The sequence below is a fragment of the Oryctolagus cuniculus genome, chromosome 18 (genome assembly GCF_964237555.1).
Source record: "Oryctolagus cuniculus chromosome 18, mOryCun1.1, whole genome shotgun sequence".
Lineage (NCBI taxonomy): Eukaryota > Metazoa > Chordata > Mammalia > Lagomorpha > Leporidae > Oryctolagus > Oryctolagus cuniculus.
The window spans coordinates 56622862-56642594 of NC_091449.1; the positions used below are offsets into that span (position 1 = coordinate 56622862).

General features: G+C 48.8%; 1 protein-coding gene across 8 annotated transcripts in view; it reads right to left on the reverse strand.

Annotated features, from left to right (window-relative positions):
- IL34 (interleukin 34) overlaps window positions 1–16841 on the reverse strand; it is a 60877-nt gene extending 44036 nt beyond the window's left edge. For 2 of the 8 annotated variants that reach the window (XM_070062751.1, XM_051847275.2), the window contains exon 1: window positions 16629–16830. The gene's annotated coding sequence lies outside the window, so the exon portion shown is untranslated. Of the gene's footprint in view, window positions 1–16628 lie in introns of all 8 variants that reach the window. The other 6 variants (XM_070062756.1, XM_070062749.1, XM_070062752.1 and 3 more) reach the window with 6 other exon arrangements.
- Window positions 16842–19733: the final 2892 nt, after the last annotated feature.

Genomic DNA, 19733 nt, shown 5'->3' on the forward strand with positions numbered 1-19733 from the left:
GGTGCTGCAGGCAGTGGCTAAACACATTGTACCATGGCACTGGACCCCAAGTTTACCTTTTTTTAAATTAAGATTTATCTATTTAGGCCGGCGCCATGGCTCAATAGGCTAATCCTCCGCCTTGCGGCACCGGCACACCAGGTTCTAGTCCCAGTCGGGGCGCCGGATTCTGTCCCGGTTGCCCCTCTTCCAGGCCAACTCTCTGCTGTGGCCCGGGAGTGCAGGGGAGGATGGCCCAGGTGCTTGGGCCCTGCACCCCATGGGAGACCAGGAAAAGCACCTGGCTCCTGGCTTCGGATCAGCGTGATGCATTGGCCGCAGCACGCTGGCCGCAGCGGCCATTGGAGGGTGAACTAACGGCAAAAAGGAAGACCTTTCTCTCTGTCTCTCTCTCTGTCTACTCTGCCTGTCAAAAAAAAAAAAAAAAAAAAAGATTTATCTATTTACTTGAAAGACAAAGTTACAGAGAGAGAGGACAGACGAGACAGAGATTGTCCATCCATTCATTGGTTCATTCCCCAAACGGCCAAAACAGCCAGGGTAGGGCCAAGCTGAAGCCAGGACTCAAATCGGCACCTATAAGGGATACGGACATCACAGGCAGCAGCTTGAACTGCTATGCCATAATGCTGGCCCCCAAACTTATCTTTTAATTTCACTTCTTTTCACAAAATTTTTGAAGTACCCTCCTACACATAGAAAGTTTGCCCGTTTGTTTTTAATGCAATCAAATTACCATATTGATATAATTCTGTAATGTGCTTTTTTTTTCCTCCCACTACAATTCAGGATTCTATTTTTTTTTATCTTGCAGACACAAACATGCAGAGACAAATATCTTTCAATAATAGGATCCAAGCAGGCATGCTGAGTGTTGTAGATATTTTTAGCTCTCTCTCCTTTCTCCCCTCTCTCTGCTTCTTCTTTCTTCCTTCCCCTGCAACCCCAGACAAGGCACTGTGATGTGAAGGCTTGGCTACTTCTCTTCATGCTCACATATCCACCTAAAACACATACACATGGATACAAGGATGGTGTTTTGGGTCATTTGGAGCTATTTGCTTTATAAAAGTGGAATCAGAAGTGAGTGTTTAGCCTAGAGGTTAAAGTGCCCAACTCCACACTGGAGCACCTGGCTTTAATTCCCGGCTGTGTCTTCTGACTCCCGTTTTCTGCTAATGCAGACCTTGGGAGCCGGCAGTGATGGCTCAAGTGATTGGGTTGCTGCCACTGATGTGGGAGCCTCACATTGAGTTCTGGACCCCTGGCTTCATTTTTGTCCAGCCCCAGCTGTTGAGGGCATTTAGAGTGTGAACCAACACAAAATCAGTCTCTGACTCTCAAATAAATAAAAAGTATTAGTAACAAAAATGGGATTGCATTAATATACATCCCTATTTCTTATTTTTCTCAATAATAACATCACTCAGGAAAATCTCTCCACATCCTTTTTAATTTTTTTTAAATTCATTTCTTTTATTTGAAAGGCAGAGAGACAGAGATAGATCTTCTATCTGCTGGTTTTCTCTCCTAATGCCCATAACAGCCATGGCTAGACCAGACCAATGCCAGAAGCCCAGAACTCAGCCACCGCCTCCCACAAGAGTGGTGGGATCCAGGCACGTAAGCCTTCCTCCAGTGCCTCCCAGGATGCACCTTAGCAGGATGCTGGAACAGCAGAGTGGCCCAGACTCAAATGAGGAACTCTAATATGGGACGCAGGAGTCCCACGCAGCAACTAAACCAACACTCACCTTTCTCCACAGCTTTTTTTTTTTTTTTGGACAGGCAGAGTTAGACAGTGAGAGAGAGAGACAGAGAGAAAGGTCTTCCCTCCGTTGGTTCACCCCCAAAATGGCCAATCTGAAGCCAGGAGCCAGGTGCTTCTTCCTGGTCTCCCATGTGGGTGCAGGGCCCAAGCACTTGGGCCATCCTCCACTGCCTTCCCAGGCCGTAGCAGAGAGCTGGACTGGAGGAGGAGCAACTGGGACAGAGCCGGTGCCCCAACCGGGACTAGAACCCGGAGTACCGGCACCGCAGGTAGAGGATTAGCCGGGTGAGCCGCAGCGCCGGCCTCTCCACAGCTTTTGAAGCTGCATAACATTCCCATTGAGGGCTTTTTACTTTTTTCCACATGAGGAATAATGCACAGTAGCTTCCTGCTTCCCTGTTTGGTTATTGTTACTGACTCTCCCTTGTGGTGTTTGTTTCTCCCTCTCCCCAACTTGTATTTATTTTCATTTTATGTGAAAGGCTGAGAGACAGAGATCTTCCATCAGCTGGCTCGCTCCCCAAATGCCTGCAACAGCCAGAGCTGGGCCAGGCCACATGAGTGGCAGGGACGCAAGTATATGAACTATCACCTTCTGTTTCGCAGAGTACACATGAGCAGGAAGCTGGAAGGAAAAGTGGGGCCAGGAATTGAATCCAAGCACTCTGGTATGGGATGCCAGCATCCCAAGCGACACCTTATTCACATGCCAAAGGTCCACCCTTTTTCTGGCTCTCTGCCTTTCAAACAACTGCAAGCTTTTAAAATGGTATATTATTTGGGTCCGGCTCTGTGGTACAGCGGGTTAACGCCCTGGCCTGAAGCACTGGCATCCCATATGGGTGCCAGTTTGAGACCCAGCTGCTCCACTTCCAATACAGCTCCCTGCTATGGTCTGGGAAAGCAGTAGAAGATGGTCCAAGTCCTTGGGCCCCTGCACCATGTGGGAGACACAGAAGAAGCTCCGGCTGTTGCAGCCAATTGGGGAGTGAACCAATGGAAGGAAGAACTCTCTCTCTCTCTCTCTCTCTGCCCCTCCTCTCTTTGTGTAACTCTGCTTTCAAATAAATAAATCTTTAAAAAAAAAATGGTATATTATTTTCCTATAACCCATGCACATCCTCCCATAAATGTAATCATCTCTAGATTACTTATAATACTGACTACAATGTAAAAACTACGTAAATTTGCAGTTTCACAGTACTGTTTTGGGAATAAGGACAATAAGAAAAAATCTACATATGTTCCATTCAGATACAATATTTTTAATATTTTCTTTTTAAAAATTTTTTTATTATTTTTTTTTTGACAGGCAGAGTGGACAGTGAGAGAGAGAGACAGAGAGAAAGGTCTTCCTTTGCTGTTGGTTCACCCTCCAGTGGCCGCTGCGGCCGGTGCACTGCGCTGATCCAAAGCCAGGAGCCAGGTGCTTCTCCTGGTCTCCCATGCAGGTGCAGCACTTGGGCCATCCTCCACTGCAATCCGGGGCCACAGCAGAGAGCTGGACTGGAAGAGGAGCGACCGGGACTAGAACCTGGTGTGCCGGCGCCGCAGGCGGAAGATTAGCCTATTGAGCCACGGTGCTGGCTATTTTTAATATTTTCAATCTGTGGTTGGTTGAAGCTGGATGTCTAATCACAAAGCTCTTGCTATTAATCTTACATTAGTTTGTTAAGATATTTTTTAAAGATTTATTTTTTGTTCTTTGAAAAGTAGTTACAGAAAGAGAAGGAGAGACAGACAGAGAGATCTTCCATCCCCTGGTTCATTCCCCAAATGGCTGCAATGGCCAGCGCTGTGCCAAGCCAAAGCCAGGAGCCCAGAGCTTCTTCTGGGTCTTCCATGTGGGTGCAGTGGCCCAAGCACTCGGGCCATCCTCCACCACTTTTCCAGAAATGTTAACAGGGAGTGGATCTGAAGTGGAGCAGCTGGGACTCGAACTAGCATCCACATTGGATGCTGACATCACAGGTGGCAGTTTTACCCGCTATGCCACAACTCCAGTGCTTGTTACAACATTTAAAAAAAAAATTTCAAGGGGCCAGCATTGTGGTAAAGTGGGTTAAGTTAAGCCACTGCCTGTGACTCCAGCATCCCATATGAGTGCCAGTTTGTTTCGGCTGCCCTCCTTCCAATCCAACTTCCTGCTACTGTAACTGGAAAAGCGGTGCATGATGGTCCAAGGCCTTGAGCCCCTGACACCCACATGGGAGATCCGGATGGAGTTCCTGGTTCCTGGCTTTAGTCTGGCCCAGTCATGGCCCTTGCCAGCATTTGAGGAACGAAGCAGTAGATGGAAGATCTCTTTCTCTGTTACTCTGCCTTTCCAACAAATAACTAAAAAAAACAAAGTAAGTAATGTTTAAAAAAAAAGAAAAAGAAAAAGAACTGCTCCTTCAAGGCCTGAGCAACCCATTCTGGGAGGGACAGCCATATAAAGAATTGTGTCTCTGACTCAATAAAACAGGCAACACTTCCTGCCTTTTGGAATTAAAGAGATGCATGTGGTAATGGACACATAGGTCTGAAATGTGCTTATTGGTAAAAACAAACAAACAAACAAACAAAAAAACAAACTCCGATTTTTCTGGACTGGTTCTACTCGGCATAAAACTGCCTGACCCCTAAGAGGCAATCTGTTCAGAAATGGCCCGCAGACTTGCCCCTTGGGAAGGTGGGAGCCAAGGAATCACTCAAAAGCCCTACAGGAGGACAAGACTCAGCTCAGCAGCAGGTGCTCCCTGAGTGGTTGAGCGGATCGCTCACCAACGTGCTGAGCTGGGGACAAGGACCCTACTGCATGTGTCTGTGTGTTGGGTCCCAGGTACCTGTGGAGGCAAGAAAGTGCTGTGAGCACAAGCCCAGGGCTGGTTTCAGAACCTCAGCTTTCTCATCTGTCAGATGGGGAGGAAATGTGCAGTTACCAACCCGGGGTGCCGGCAGTGGTAAGCTCTGATCACTCATGCGTGGCACACACAGACAATAAAAGCTGCACCCTCACTGCGACTGGACAGCCCAGATGGACTCCCACAAATCCCATTTCTCCTGAAGTCAGCCAAACGAGGTCAGGCTCTCCCCCAAAAAGAACGTCGCCAAGAAACTAGAAAGGAAACAAAACTAAGACATTAAAATACAGCCACCTGTCTGGAGGGCATCCAAGGCCTCAAATCTCTATTCTGATATGAATCTGCACCCTACTGGCCTGGAAGCCTCCCAAGGCCGCCTCCTTACCTACTCCTCGTCTCCACCCACAGGCCCTGGAAAGAAGCCCTTCCCTCCTGAAGCCGTTTCCTCTGGCCCTGAGCAGCACCAGCTTGCCCCAGCTCTTGGTAGGATCAGCCTGTACTGCTCGAGGCCTTGGAGAGTCCTCCTCCTGCCCTTGGCCTCTCCACAGGGATAATCAAACCTGCAGGCAGTGCTCTTGTAAGGATCAGATATGACAGCTGGTGGTGCTAACTGGTGGTGCTCTAGGGGAGCAGAGCACTGTTTTATTCTTTGCCCCATCTTCTGTGACTGGCTCAGAGTAAATGAATCACAAATCCATGAGCTTGAAAATGTACATACAATCTCTGGAAGGACCCATAAAAACGTGGTCTCAGCGGCCTAGGGTATGGAATATGCAGGGAGAAACTACTCTCCACTGTAAGCCGATCCGTATCCTTTGAATTTTTTAAACTCTGCGGGGCTGGTATTAACGGTGCAGCAGGCTGGACAGCTGCCTGCAACTCCAGCATCCTATGTGGGTGATGGCTGGAGTACCAGCTGCTCCACTTCTAATTCAACTTCCTGATAATGTGCCTGGGAAAGTGGCAAAAGATGGCCCAAGTCCTGGTGCCGCTGCATCCACCTGGGAGACCCAGTTGGAGTTACAGACTCCTGGCTTCAACCTGCCCAGTCCTGGCTGATGAGACCATTAGGGGAGTGAACCAATGAAAGGAAAATTTCTCTCTCTCCCTCTCTCTCTCTCTCTCTCCTCTCTCCTCTCTTCCTCCCTCCCCCCCCCTCCCCAACTCTGCCTTTCAAATACATTTTTAAAATTTTGAAACACAATACTGGAAACAGACATTAGCCTACCAGTGAAGATGTCCACGTATCACATCAGAATACTTCGGTTCGATTCCCTGCTCTGGATCCTGACTCCAGCTTCCTGCTCATGTGCACCCTGGGAGGCAGCAGTTATGGCTCAAGTACGTGGGGCCCTGCCACCCACATGGGAGACCCAGATGGAATTCCTGGCTCCAGACTTCAGGCCCAGCTGTTTTGTCCATTTTGGGAGTGACCCAGCAGTTGGAAGATTAGAGTCTCTCTATCTGTCTCTTTCTCTCTCTGTTTCTCTTGCTGTCAAATAAAATGAAGGAAAAAAATTGGGGACGGGGAAGAATGTTCTAAGAAGCATTTTAAAAATTAAACTATTCAGTGTTTGTTATGGGCTTTGAAACAGACCGTCCATGGTTTGAGCCTCAGATCCACCTCTCTAACACCTGACCCAGGGGCCAGTGCTGCAGTGTGGCAGGTAAAGCTGCCGCCCGTAACACTAACATCCCACATGGGCACCAGTTCCAGTCCTGGCTGCTTCACTTCCAAGCCAGCTCCCTGCTAATGCTGCTGGCAAAGCAGCAGGAGATGGTCCAGGTGCTTGGCCCCCTGCACCCTCATGGGAGACTCAAGAGAAGCTCCTGGCTCCTGGCTGTGGCCTGGCCCAGCCCTGGCTGTTGCGGCCATTTGGAGAATGAACCAGTGGATGGAAGATCTCGCTCTCTCTGTCTCTCTCCCTAATGCTGCCTTTCAAATAAATAAAATACATCTTTATTTAAAAAACAACAACAACAACAACAACAACAACACCTGACCCAGGACTAAGAGTCACATCTTACAGGGTTAAGGATTCCAGAACTCACTGCTGAGTCAGAAATTATGTCGCCTACATGATTTCCATGAACAAAGAAAGGAGTGGCCTTGGTATCACCCCTTAGGAGGTGGTGGGGAATGGAAATGGTGCTGAGCAGGGTCAGAAGCCACCCTCTCTGGGAGGCCTTCCTGCCTGTGGGAAAACACCTGGCCCAGCCCAAGCTCATGCCAGCCTCTGTGCATCACCAGTGTCACCGAGGCCTAAGACTGCCCCTCCAAGGAGGCAAGGAGATGGCCTACGGAGCCCGTGCCCACTGCAGCAGAGGGAAGGAACCTGAAGTGCAAGGGGGGCTCAGAGGACCACCCCACTGTCCCAGGGTATCCCTTTCCAATCTGGGACCTTGAGGGAGCCCCTGAGCATAGCACTACAAAGACCCTTCCTCCCCAGGGCAGTGGTAAGGGCCTCAGCAAACAATAGAACCTCAAGGGCAGAGCAGGGAGAAGAAAACCCCTCAGGCTGCTGAGTGCAACACAGCCTCCCTGACTCAGTTTCCTGTTCTGCAGTATGGGGCTAACAACCATACTTCACTGCTTGGGCTCTCAGTGAACCCAGGAGACTGGGGCTTAGCACAGAGGGACATGACAGCTCCCCGGCACCTTCGCCCTCTGTGAAGGCTGCCCCAGTTCACTGGGTTGTTCTGAATAAACTGGTGACTTCGCAGGCTTCATCCACCACAGCTATAAACATGGTTGTAATCCTGCCTGAGGATTACCTGAGGCCAGCCAAAGCCAGCACCACTGGGGATGGTGTTCACTGCCAGTGAGGTGCTAGCCTGGAGCTGGACAGAGAGAATCACGCGGACAAGGTCTTGGTACCCAGAGTTGGGCTGGAAAACGCAGTTGCCAAAAAGGCAAAAGGAACTCAACAGCTACAGCAAAGGCCTTGAGCCCTTGAAGAGACTTACAACAAAGATCCGCTTTAATGGGAGAAGGGAGGTGTTGAGTGGCGTGCAGCCTGGTTCCCAGTCAAGGTCAATGTTGCCTCCAGATCCTGGGACCCAAGCAGCTTGGTCTGGCTCCTCAGAAGAGCCAGCACTGAGGTTGTAAAGCCCCCAGAGGGAGGGGGCAATGCTGAGTCACGGACAGCGGCAGGCAACAGCAGTTAAATACATTCCCAGGAATGGGCTGCCAGGGGTGGGGCGGCAGGGAGAGGTCTACTTGGGGGATTTCCATCTAGCACAGAGGGCTCTGGCCAGACTGCCTGGGTTCAAATTCCAGCCCCACCACCTACTGGCTGACCTGTACCAGGTGACTTCACCCCTGGGCCATGTTTCCCATATGATAACAGCATCTACCACACAGGAGTGAGGTGGACAAGGATTTGGGATTCAACCTGTTCAGCATTTACCAGTGCTTGGCCCAGAGTCAATGACAACAGCTCTTTTACTGTCACTGAGGAGAGAGCTAGGGGCAAGGCTTCCCACCTGCCTGCCCCTTCCCTCTGACCTGGGTGCCACCTTTATACAGGCCTGGATTGGATCACATCCAAGAGGCACAGGGCCTCAGAGACCCCTGGTTCCACCCCCACTTCATGCAGGAATCTCCTCTGCAAGTTGCCCAGTCTCTCCTGGCGTATCACCATCGACAGGGAGCTCACCACTCCATGAGCCACATTCAGACAGAGCCGATCACAAGGTCTCTAGGCTGAGCTGCAATTTCCACCCGCACACTGCCCCTTCTTGGAAACGACTTGCCTGCCAGGGACTTTCCAGTGGCCGGAATTCACCCATCCCACAAATACTAGGAACCCAGCCCCTCCTCTAGGAAGTCTCCCTGAAGCTCAGCCTTCCCCACCTCCGAGCAGCCCCAGCAGAATGGTGCAATTCTGTCCGCGGGGGTACAGACACTCCCTCTGATATCTGGCTCTGTTGTTCTCTGTTCAGTGGCACCCACCCAGAGGTAAAGGCCTGGGATTTCCACAGATCTGATGCAGACAAGAGCAGTCACAAACATTGCCTCCCCCATGCTGGTAAGGGAGCTCCCCCTCATTTTGAAAACAAACAAACATGGATTTATATATACATATATATTTATATATAATGTATTTATGTATTTATACATCAAAAGTACCATCTAAACTATTTTTTCAGTGTGCAGTTCATATGGTGTGAAGTACACTCACGGGTGTTACTGTCATCATCCATCTTCAGAACTTTTCATATTGCAAAACTGAAACTCTATCTACTTTCCACCTTCTCTGAGCCCCAGGCAACCACCATCCCACTTTCTGTTCCTATGGGTTTCCCTACTCTAACTACCTAATGTAAGTGGAAGCAGACAGGCTTAGTCTTTCTAGGTCTGGTTTATTTCACTTAGCACAGTGTTCTCCAGGTTCAAGCACACTGGCACCTGTGATGGGATTCCCTCCATTTTAAGGCTGAATTAAGTTTCCTCGTGGAGATGGATCACATTTTGCTCACCCATTCATACTGTCTGTGACGTTTCTTCCATCTCTTAGATATTGCAAATAACGCTGCTAGAAAAAAGGGTATACAAATGGCTCTATGAAACTCTGATTTGGGGGCCAGCATTGTGGTACAGCAGGTTAAGCCACCACCTGTAAAGCCAGCATCCCATATAAGTGCCAATTCAAGTCCTGGCTGCTCTATTTCCAATTCAGCTTCCTGCTGGATTGTGCCTGGGAAAGCAGAAGATGGCCCAAGTGCTTGTTCCTCTGAATCCACATGGGAGACACAGAAGAAGCTCCCGGCTTCAGCCTGTTGCAGTCATTTAGGAAGTGAACCAGCAGATGAAGATCTCTCTAACTCTGCCTTCCATATAAATAAATAAATCTTCAAAAAACTTTGTAAATCATATATATGCTATATATGATATTCAAAATCATATATATGATATATATGATATTCAAAACATACAAAGAACTCCTATAACTCAATAACAAAAAACTAAATAACCTAATTAAAAATTGGCAAAGGATGTGACCATTTTGTCAAAGATGGCACACAAATGATAACAAGCCTATAAAGAAATCATTAGTCATTAGAGAAACACAAGGTAAAAGCAAGCCAAATTTCCTCCAGTGGATGAATTAATAAATAAACTATGGTACATATATGAGGGGTTTTCAAAAAGCTCATGAAAAATGCATATTATGAAAAAACTATACATGGATTTCAAAGATTTTTGCACCAAAATAAACGTATCTGTTAATTATAATTTTCTACCAACTTTATGAAGTCATTCCATATATACAATGGACTAATATTCAGCCCTAAAAGCAAAGAAATCCTGCCACACACTACAACATGGATGAACCTTCAGGACATTATGCCAAATGAAATTGGGCAGTCCCAAAGAGATTGTAGGATTCCACTTACATTAAGCACATGGAGCGGCAGGTGTTGTGGCATGTAGGGTAAAGCTGTGGCCTGCAACACTGGCATCCCATATGGGTGCTGGTTGATGTCCTGGCTGCTCCACTTCCAACCCAGCTCCCTGCTGATGTGTCTGGGAAAGCAGCACAGGACAGTCCAAGTCCTTGGGCTCCAGCACCCACGTGGGAGATGCAAAGAAGGCTCCTGGCTCCTGGCTGTCGGCCATTTGGGGAGTAGGCCAGCAGATGGAAGATCTGTCTCTCCTTCTCTCTGTAACTCTGCCTTTCAAATAAATAAATAAATCTTAAAAAGAAAAAAAATGCGGAGGAGTCAAAGTCACAGAGAGAGTAGAACAGTGGTTCCCAGGGGTAGGGAAAGGAAATTGAGTGTTTAACCGGTAGTTTTGCAAAATGAAAAAGCTCTGTTGCTCAGCAACCACAATGTGCAGTACTCAACAGTACCAAACTGGACACTTGGAAGTGATTAAGGTGGTTTAAAAAAAATCACAACCAAGATTTTAATGACATGAGAAAGTAGGAAGACAAAGAAGCAGGAAAGTTGACAGCTCTTGGGAAAGAGGCTGGTAGGGCTGGAGTGAAGGGACTATTAAGAAGACAAATGGGGGCTGGCACCATGGCGCAGTGGGTTAAAGCCCAGGCCTGCAGCCTCAGAATCCTATATGAGTACCGGTTCGAGTCCCGGCTGCTCCACTTCCAATCCACCTCTCTGCTAATGCATCTGGGAAAGCAGTGGAAGATGGCCCAAGTGCTTGGGCCCCTCCACCTACGTGGGAGACCCAGAAGTGGCCCGGTCCAGCCTTGGCTGTTGCAGGCATTTGGGGAGTGAACCAGTAGATGGAAGATGGAAGCTTTGTCTTTCTCTCTGTTGATTAGCCTTTTGATTAAATAAATATTTAGAAAAAAAGACACATGTGGGCAAGTGGGGGTTGGGACTTAGTAGCAAAGTCTTGGGCTAGGTATGGACTTTCTCATGTTATGAATGGTGGTGGCCTCTCTGGAAGCTTTGGAGCAGTGGCCTGATCTCTCCCAGCAGCTACCAGGACGTCCTGAATCTTCTCCCTGTAGTCAAGTCCCAAACCATTCATATCCTCCCACTCTGACCTAGAGGGCTGATTTTCAGGCATGGGCAGTGGGCCCTCCCTGGCTGCAACACAGACTGAACTCCCCAGCCACCCGTGGGGAAGGTCAGGAGGGAGGTTCCTGGTGGACTGCAGCCCAGTTCCCAGGGAGCACCACCCACCATTCATGGGACACAACTCTCACACACAAGCACACATGACAGCTGGAGCCCAGAATGTCCCTGGGATTGTCCCAGTCCTGGAGGTCACAGTTCTCAGAACTCCATGGTGTCTCTCTTGGGGTCAAAGGCCCAGATTGCCCATTTTAGACAAGAGGTCTTTTTCTTCCAAAGCCAGGTCAGGGAGGGCCACAGGATAGACCGTGGCCTCCAGAGACATTCCACAGATCCCTAGATGGAAAGAGCTGGAAGAAGTCTAATTGCCCTAAATTCATCTGAGGCTAGAGAGAAAAACATCCCTGCTGGTGGGGCTGGACCAGAAACTCAGGACCCTGGATGGAGTCTAAGACCATAATTCCTAAGCCAGGCTTTGCTGCACTAGGCCTACCCTGAGAATCCTACCCTTGGCAGGGTTTTGTTTGTTTGTTTGTTTTAGATTTCTCTATTTATTTGAAAGTCAGAGTTAGAGAGGGAGAGATTCAGGGAGAGTCAAGAGAGAGAAAGAGCTTCCATCCACTGGTTCACTTCTCAAATGGCCACAATGGCCAGGGATGGGCCAGGCTGAAGCCAGGAGCCCAGAGATTCCTCCAGGTCTCCCACATGCAAGATGGGGCCCGAGCATTTGGGCCATCTTCCTCTGCTGTCCCAGGTGCATTAGCAGGAAGCTGGATTGGAAGTGAAGCATCCAGGACTTGAATTTGAGCCCACCTGGACGTCAGCCCTGCAGGTTGTGGCTTTAAGCTGCTGCACCTCAGCGCTGGCCCCTCTCTGCAGCTGGGGTAGGTGTTATCAAAGCCCTGAGACTGGGTGGAAGGCTGAAGGAAATCCAGGCATCTGATACCATCCTACACCCCAAGGCTGACAGAACACACAGCTCAAAACCTGCTTACATCCCCACATCACTGAGATCAAGTGCAAATTCTCCATTGATTTTCAAGGTTCTTCAGAATCTGCTCCCCACCCCAACTGCTCTCTTTATTTTTTTAGAAAAGTTATTTATTTTACTTGAAAGTGAAAGAGAGAGAGAATATCTCCCATACTTTTGTTCATTCCCTATATGCTCCCAAGAGCCAGAGTTGTGCCAGACCAGAGCCAGGAGGCAGGAACTCAATCCAGGTCTCCCACCTGGGTGGCAGGGTGTGCATTAGCAGGAAGCTGGATGGACATCAGAGCCAGGACTCCCAGACATCTCACGCAGTGTCTTAAGCACCATGCCAAACACCCACTACTCCCTTCCTAAGCCCAGCCTGCAGCCCTCCTGAGCTTCTCGCCCTCCTCCAAGTTCCATTCAGCTTTTACGTTTTCTACTATCTGCCTAATCAATTTCTTTTTTTGTTTGTTTTGTTTTGCTTTTTGGCAGGCAGATTTAGACAGTGAGAGAAAGCGAGAGACAGAGAGAAAGGTCTTCCTTTCCATTGGTTCACCCCCAAAATGGCCGCTACGGCCGGTGCTCTGAGCCATCAATTTCTACTCAAGCATGAAGCCATTTACTGAGCGCTCAGGCAGATGCTTGTCCCCTCTGCTTCAAAGGTGTATGCTCCCGGCGCCATGGCTCACTTGGTTTATCCTCCGCCTGTGGCGCTGGCACCCCATATGGGCGCCGGGTTCTAGTCCCAGTTGCTCTTCTTCCAGTCCAGCTCTCTGCTGTGGCCCCTGAGGGCAGTAGAGGGATGGCCCAAGTGCTTGGGCCTGGCACCCGCATGGGAGACCAGGAGGAAGTGCCTGGCTCCTGGTTTCGGATCGGCGCAGCACCGGCCATAGCGGCCATTTGGGGGTGAACCAACAGAAGGAAGACCTTTCTCTCTGTCTCTCTCTGTAACTCTACCTGTCAAATAAATAAATAAAAAATCTTAGAAAAAAAAAAAAGGTGTATGCCTATTTCAAGGGCAGGGAGATTGAATTTCCACTTTGTCCAGGGCAGTGGCTCAGAGTAAGGTGGCTGAGACATGAGAAGGGTGGCATCAAGATCCGACAGCAGGGGCACAGCAGGTTAAGCAGCCACTTGGAACGCAAGCATCCCGTACTGGAGTGCTGGTTCAAGTCCCAGCTGTTCTAATTGAGCTCCCTGTTTAAAGTGCCTGGGAAGGCAGTGGGAGATGGCCCAAGTACTTAAAGCTCTGCCACCAAAATGGGAGACCTGGACGGAATTCCTAGCTCCAGGTTTTAGCCTGACCTAGCCTTGGCTGTTGTGACCATCTAGGGAGTGAACCAGCAGATGGAAGATCTGTCATTCTGCTTTTCAAATAATCAGATCTTGGGGCCAGTGTCATGGTGCAGTGGGTTAAGCCACCACTTGAGATGCTGGCATCCCATGTGAGTCCTGGCTGCTCCACTTCCGATTCAGTTCCCTACTAATGTGCCTGGGAAAGCGGATGGTGGCTCAAGTGATCGGGCACCTGTCATTCATGTGGGACACCCAGAGGGGAGTTCCAGACTCATGGCTTCAGCCTGTCCCAGCCCTGGTGGTTGCCACCATTGAGAGTAAACCAGAGGATGGAAGTTCATTCTCTTCCTCTTTCAAGTAAATAAAATAAATCTTGAAAAATAAACCTTGAAAGCCGGAGTCACGGCTTACTAGGTTAATCCTCCACCTATGGCACCGGTACTCCAGGTTCTAGTCCCGGTTGGGGCACCGGTTCTGTCCCGGTTGCTCCTCTTCCAGTCCAGCTCTCTGCTGTGACCCGGGAAGGCAGTGGAGGATGGCCCAAGTGCTTGGGCCCTGCACCCGCATGAGAGACGAGGAGGAAGCACCTGGCTCCTGGCTTCAGATCGGTGTAGCATGCCAGCCGTAGCGGCCATTTTGGGGGTGAACCAACGGAAGGAAGACCTTTCTCTCTGTCTCTCTCTTTCTCTCACTAACTCTGTAAAAAAAAATAAATCTTGAAAGAAAAAAAAAGATCTGCTAGCAAGAGTAGGGTAAGGGTCTGGGAGTCCCTTCAGAAGGAGGCCCCCAGCCTCTGCACAGATGCACCTAATACAGAAGTCTTCAGGAGGCAGCACTGTGGCTCAGCAGGTTAATCCTCTGTGACCCTGGCATCCCATATCCCTTATGTCTCTTCCTCTCACTGTAACTCTCTCAAATAAATAAAATCTTTAAAAAAAAAAATCTTCAAACAGGGGACCAGCTCTGTGACATAGCAGGTAGTCACTGCTACCTGCAGCACAGATATCCCACATGGGTGCCAGTTAGTCCTGGCTTCTCTACCTCCAATCCAGCTCCCTGCTAATATGCCTGGGAAAGCAGTGGAGGTTGGCCCAACTACTTGGGCCCCTGTACCCATGTGAGAGACCAAGAAGAAGCTCCTAGCTCCTGGCTCTTGGCTGTTGTCTGGCCATTGTGGCCATTTGGGGAGTGAACCAGCAGACAGATGATCTCTCTGTCTCTCCCTCTCATTTTGTAACTCTACCTTTCAAATTAACAAATAGATCTTTTTTTAAAAAAAATCCTCAAACAGGCAATGCAACTTTTCATTCGTCACAATGAGGCTGAGTAAGAGGCTAGGAGGGGCTGGTGCTGTGATGCAGTGGGTTAACGCCCTGGCCTGAAGCACTGGCATCCCATATGGGCAGCTGTTCTGGTCCCCGCTGCTCCTCTTCCGATCCAGCTCTCTTGCTGTGGCCTGAGAAAGCAGTGGAAGATGGCCCAAGTCCTTGGGCCCCTGCACCCACGTGGGACACCCGGAGGAAGCTCCTGGTTCCTGGCTTTGGATCAGCACAGCTCCAGCCGTTGCAGCCAAGTGGGGAGTGAGCCATCGATGGAAGACTGACCCTCTCTCTCTCTGCTTCTCCTTTCTCTGTGTAACTCTGACTTTCAAATGAATAAATAAATCTTAAAAAAAAAAAAAAAAGAGGCTAGGAAGGGCTGCTCCTATGGCACAGCCGGTTAAGCCACTGCCTGGGACACAGACACCAACATCCTGAAGGAGCACCATTTCAAGTCCCAGATGCTCCATTTCCAATCAGGCTTCCTGCTTCTGTGCCTAGGAAGGCAGCGAAAGATGGCCTGAGTATTGAGTCCCTGCCGCCCACATGGGAGACATCGAGTTCCAGGCTCCTCCTGGCTTTGGCCTGGCTCAGCTCCAGATGTTGTGTCCATGGGGAGTGCACCAGCTGAAAGAAGATCTCGTTCCTCTGTCTCTCCCTCTAAATCTTAAAAAGAAAAGAGGCTAGGAGATACCCTTGGCCTTCTGGATTCTGCATAGCTCCTAAAATGGTCCAGGCAAAACCGCAGGCTTAGAGGAGCCCTGTGGGTGTGCTTATTAAACAACAGACTTTGGACTAGGTGCTTCACACACAGTATCTGTGGGTCCCAACATCTTTGGTTTTATAAACGCAGTTTTACACATGAACTCACTGAGGCACAATGAGGTTGTTAGGTAAGAGTTTCAAGGTCAGGCAACTTCATGATAGTCTGCCATCAAAGCACAAGCCCCTAACCACTGTGCTAGACTGACTCTTCTTCCTGAAAAATCCCCACAGAATACAAGTCCCCACCCACCCTACCAAGCCACCAAGAATCTGGGAAATTAGGAAATCTTTCCCATCATTCTTACAAGTGAGCTGACCCTGTGTCATTTCAGTGGGCTACAAAATTCTTGCCCTAGGTCCCAAGTATTCTTTCTGGACAGAGAATAAACATCAAGGAGGGCAGATAGACAGACAAAAAAAAAAAAAAAAAAAAAAAAAAAAAGACAACTTCAAAGATCAAAAGAAATTATTTCTACAGAGTTCTTCGTAAAAGTCGATTAACTGCTAAATACCTGAAGTAATCCAACTTCACATCCCGGGAGGGGGTTGTTAACGTGGCAAAACCGTGCAAACTTTCAAAATGACATGTAGTTAGCTGGTTTAGGTGCATTTATAATAAATGTAAAGTATAAAAGCAGAACACTTAATTTCAGAAACACCATCTGAATGAGGGCAGCTGAGCTATGCCAATTTACTTTTTCCTTTCCTTTAAAGAATTTTAAGCCAATTATTTTTTGACCAGGTAACTCATGCAAGGGGTAATTCATGCACATGGTATATCAAGTTCTAAAGACTAAAGTCAGCAGACAGTGGAATGACTCCCAGTAATGCATGCCAATCATTTTGGAATGCAGGTTTATCAACTTATGGTTATGTGGATTTGCTTTTTTCTGCAAGGGTGATGATGGCAGAAGTTAAAAGTGAAACCCAGAGCAGACAATTCACACCACTGGCTAAGACACACTTAAGACATCCTTAGCTGGCCCTGTCATTGTCACATCTAACCTAAGTCCCTCCGCTGTGATCATGAAGAAGCTGTGCTATCAGTATGGAGAAGCCAGGCAGAGGAAAGCAAGCCATGAGAGAAAACCAATTAACTGGCTTCTTACCTGCTCGTGTGCCAGAATGCAGTCTTCTCAGGCTTGCTGGCAGCTTTTAAGGGTCTCCAGGGTCCAGAGCAGGTGCCTAGGAGCCGTGTGCAGTGGGTACTAGGGAGAGGCTGCGGCTGCCCCCAGCCCACAGTCCACAGTCCAGGCTTCCCGTCTGATGAGAAGGGTGAGACACAGGCCACTGCAGCTCTGACTCAGAAACTGGAGCCAGCAAGGGCGGGGCAGGGCCACGTGGCCACAGCCTGCCTTTAAGTAGGAGGGATCCTCAAACCTGGAGAAGCAGCCAAGGGACTGCTCTGAAGGAAGACAACAGCAAGCTGTGGTGGATGTCCCCGAAAGCCCAGTCCTTCCTGGTTCCCAGACAGGTTGGACTATTTTCAGCAGCTACACAGGCCCCTCTCCAGAACACAGGGATCCTAATACAAATCATCTCTCACAACTTAGTAAGGCCATAGTCCTTGTGTGTTTGAGTGTGGCTGGGGGTGGGATACTTGATGGAGAAAAGGGCCTGATTCTACCACTGCTCAGGATCAGAAGTTGGCCAGCCTACCAGCTTACAGGTGGGGAATGAGATCAAACAGCTGGATACCAAAGTTAACCCTAAGGCCTCAGACACAGCCCTCACAGCCATGCCTGCAGACCGAAGAGAAACCCTCAGGCCCACCTCCATTCACACCGGCACACACCGGCTTTACCTGGGTCAGAGTGCTTGAGTTGACAGCACTGCCCAGAAGAGCAGCTCCATTATGGTCTCTACTGAGCTTTCACAAGTCCTCAAATGTCTGGCCAGATTTCATTTGTAGCTAGCTGCAGCCAGCCCCACAAAGGATCCTTTACTTCTTCCACTACCAAACATTACAATGGGGTGGGTGGCCTGTGATCAAAGGATCACACTGAGAGTTGGCAGGGTTTCCCTGGATGTTAGCACAAAGCCTTTTATTAGAGGACCCTTAGCCCCCAAGACTCCAGAAATGCTGACCTCCACATGACAAGAGGTCTCATTCTGAATGTCAAACAAAACCTGGTATTTATTCAAGAACTGCTTTCTTAATTAGGTGAACAAATGGATTCCTGGGTTAGCCCTGAACTTCCAGCAGTGCATTAACGTCCACGATTAAATGTACCCAGCTAGTTTCACCCCTACCCTGTCCCCTCGGTACCACCCTATCCCCAGTGGCCAAGGACACACCCTCTGCCAGGCCCTACTGTGGAGCTCTGCCAAGGTGTTGATTCATTGAGAGCAGAGGAGACAAACATTCAAAATGGAAGCGGCGTCAGGTCTCCCAGGCCAACACTTTGTTACCATGACCCCAGGAGATGTTTTGTTCTTGCCAGTTTACAGACAGGAAACCAAGAGCATACTCAAAGGTTGGTGAACACATCCAGACTCCACATTCAGAGTTCCCCATGGACTGTATTCCCACTTGACAATCTTTTTTGAAAGACAGATTTTATTTTGAAAGGCACAGTTAGCGAGACAGAAAAGAAAGGTCTTCTATTTGCTGGCTCACTCTCCAAGTGGCTGCCAGTGGTCAGAACTGGGGCGATCTTAAGCTAGGAGCCAGGAGCTTCTTCCAGATCTCCCACGTGGGTACAGGGGTCCAAGCACTTAGGTCGTCATCTGCTGTTCTCCAGGAGTATTAGCAGGGAGCTGGATCAGAAGTGGAGTGTCTGGGACTTGAACCAGCACCCATATAAAATGCAGGCATTCCCACTAAGCCAGAGCACTGGCCCCAGGAATCTTTTTTTCTTTTCCGATGACTTCATGTGGCAAAGTTGCCTTTCTCCAATTACATCAGGCACTTAATAGCATTAGTCCCTAATAACCCACCGTAACATCATTACTGTACACACGTATATTCAGGGCCCAAAATTAACTTTGGAAAACTCTCTTCAAATGACCTAATTAAAAGCAACTCTCCTTCATTTGATTTGCAGTCAGAGAGGGCAGCTGAGTTCTCTTGGGTAGTCTGTGGACTGAAAATTCAAGGATCAAGTTCTGAAAGGCAGGATCAGAGATGGGCAAGTCAGGTGGGCTTACCTCTAAGATTACAAACTGGGTTCTGACAGAGCTGCTGGGTAGGACAGGAGGTTGTGTTGTGGGTGGACTGCTGAATAGGCCCTGCAGCTACTTCCAGTTGGACTTTCTCAACTTATTTCCAAAACCAGAACTTCCAAACTTTGTTTTGCTATCTTTCTTTTTGCTTCACTTTGAACAAGCAGCATGTCTTTTTATTCCCCATCATAGCTACTGATTGCCAGGTCACTCATTCACACAAGAACGTGAAATGTACACAAGTCCAGGCTTCTCCAGCAGATTAATGGTAGTCAGGGCAGGAACCAAGTCTACGCTGACAAACAGATGATTCTCATGTCTAGCGGGAGAAAAATCACTGGGACAGGTTCTCCATCATCACCTGATCTAAAGCCCTTGGCTGCCCACTTCCCATTTCGTTTTTCAGACTTGAGACCCTCTGGTTTCCCTTGAAAAAAGTTTCAAGGCTTTTGATCTAATGAAACAGAAATGGTCTTAGGCTCTCTCAAAATGTATCTTCAGGCTCTCGGTCACCTCACCACCAGTCTCAGAGGTGCAGACTGTCAGATTATGAATACCCTCCCCTCATCTTTGGTGAGGAATAGACCTGGGAGGCAGCAGCACATGAGTTGTTCACTGATAACTTGTGGAATAATAGCTCCTTGCTAAGTACCCAGAAATGTAGTCGAAAATGGCCCAAAGATTTGGGGCCCTGCCACCCACATGGGAGATCCTGGCTCCTGACTTCAGCCTTGCCCAGCCCTAGCCAGTGTGGCCATTTGGGGAGTGAACAGCTGAATGGAAGATCTGTCTCTCCCTCTCTCTATAACTCTGCCTTCAATAAATCAGTCATTAAAAAAAAAAAAAAAAAAATTAGGGCTATGGCTCCACAGGTTAAAGCTGTGGCTTGTAGCACCAGCATCCCATATGGCCATCAGTTTGAGTCCCAGATGCTCCACTTCTGATCCAGCTCCCTGCTGGTACGCCTAAGAAGCGGAGGATGGCCGAGGTACATGGGCCCCTGCACCCATGTAGGAGACCTGAAGGTAGCTCCTGACTCGGCTTCAGCT